General features: G+C 42.9%; 1 pseudogene; it reads left to right on the top strand.

Annotated features, from left to right (window-relative positions):
- The first annotated feature begins 809 nt into the window (after window positions 1-809).
- LOC129672056 (protein Mis18-beta-like) lies at window positions 810-1,385 on the top strand (annotated as a pseudogene).
- Window positions 1,386-1,976: the final 591 nt, after the last annotated feature.

A 1,976-nucleotide genomic window follows, 5' to 3' on the forward strand; every position in this document is an offset into this window, starting at 1 on the left:
AAAAAATATTTTAGAGATTAGAAGTGTACAACATAATAATGGCTTTATTAAGTCCTTTATATGTCTAAAAATACCTCAGAAATCTTGATAAAGGGGGAAAACAAGGAGATGGAGGTTTGGCTAAAGTGCTTGCCAACAAGGGTAGGGACCTGAGCATGTACCTTAGTAACCACATAAAATTTGACACGTTCTAACACCACAACTGGGGGGGAGTCAGACAAGGACAGAAGGGTCCCTGGTGTTTGCTGGCTGTCTGTTCTAGCCGAATTAGCAAGCCCCATAGTGAGAGAACCTGTCTGAAAAAATAAGGTGCTCTCCATGTTGGCACATGCCAGTTTGCTTCCTGTCTCTGAGAAGCACAGCATTAAAAGACCACCTCACTGTGCTCTGATTGCTAAGGCAGGCTGGCCCTGGCATTTATCTTGTGTAGGGAGCCAGGTGTACACCTGTACACACACACACACACACACACACACACACACACACACACACACACGGAACTAGGAAAATCTACTGTCATCCCTCTCAGAAACTGACAGCTATTTGTGATCATGCTGAAGGCTACTCCTTTTCTGACACACATCAAGAAGAACATGAGACAAAAATGCTGTAGCACCTGGCAGCCAGAGACCACCAAACTCACATCTTGCACATATATAGCATCTTCATAAAATAAAGTAATGTGAACTAGGTTATAAGGTCTCATCAAATTTTAATTTGAAATCACATGGGAAATTAAAAGACACCCATATAACTTGGAATATATCCAATAATCTGTGGGTCAAATAGGAAATCACAACGGGGACACACCGTTTTCTCTCACTTCTTTCATGGAGTGGGATACTCAGGTGGTGAATGGTTCCTCTCCTCTCGGGCCCTCCCGGTCTGGGGTGGAGGCATCACCTGTCGACCTGCAGCTGCCTGCCTGCGTGGTTGGAACCTGAGAGAGGTGCAGTGTTCCATTGTGCAGTACTCGCTGACACGTGCACCTCGCCTGGGACCTGTCAATGTCCCTCGGGGCTGAGGCCTTCTCCAGAGTCACAAACAATGTCATTGTGTCAGAACCTTTTCTGGTTGGCATTGAGGTTCTCTCAAATGCAGCACACACAGCCTCTTACTCTGTAATTCCTGTGGGACTCCTGTCCACCCACGCTGCTCTGGCTGCCTTGAGAGGTTACTCCTGCCTTTCCTGTGATAAAATGGTGTGCTATCACTTAAAAACAAAGACCATAGTCAATGCGTCTGAGATGGATATTCATAATGGACCTCTACCAGAAAAGATTGCAGAGCTGGAAGAAAAGATAATGCTAATGCATGCTTGGTTAACTTCACTGATGAGGGCTCTGAAGGAAATGCCCTGTGATCAATCTAACCACAAAAACTGAAGAAGCAAGGAGTAAAAATAGTAACCATGCCTTTGTTGAGGCTTACTTGAGTTAATACTGGAACAGCTGGTTACCCCCATGAAAGGAAAAATAAATTGAATACTGTCCTATGAAAATCAATGCAGGCAGTGTAAAGATCTGCATGTTAAATGTGAAGATAGAAAGCTCTTGAACAGAATCCTGAAGAAAACCTTCATTATCTCACAGTAGAAGAAAGTTTCTTAAGCATTGCTCATTTGAAGATGACAGTACTTTAACATACAGAATTACAACTAAGGCAACACTGAGTGAAAACCTGAGCCAAAGCAGCAAATGTCACATATGAACAACAAAAATCCAAAATACAGAAGCTGTAGACCAACTGCTATACATCAGGACAAACAACCCACTTACAAACTGGCAAAATATTTGTGCAAGCATTCTAGAGGAGATATTGGGCTAAGGGATGTGACTCAGGAAGAATACTTGCATTGTATGCACACAAAGCTCCCACACTACAGGAAAAGGCTAAGGCTTGAGAATTGTTACCCAACTTCACTACTAATGACCAAAAATAATCAACACCAAATTGGTGAATATTAAAACGTATTA

The sequence above is a fragment of the Psammomys obesus genome, unplaced genomic scaffold (assembly GCF_907164565.1).
Source record: "Psammomys obesus unplaced genomic scaffold, mPsaObe1.curated_primary_1811, whole genome shotgun sequence".
In the NCBI taxonomy this organism is placed as follows: domain Eukaryota; kingdom Metazoa; phylum Chordata; class Mammalia; order Rodentia; family Muridae; genus Psammomys; species Psammomys obesus.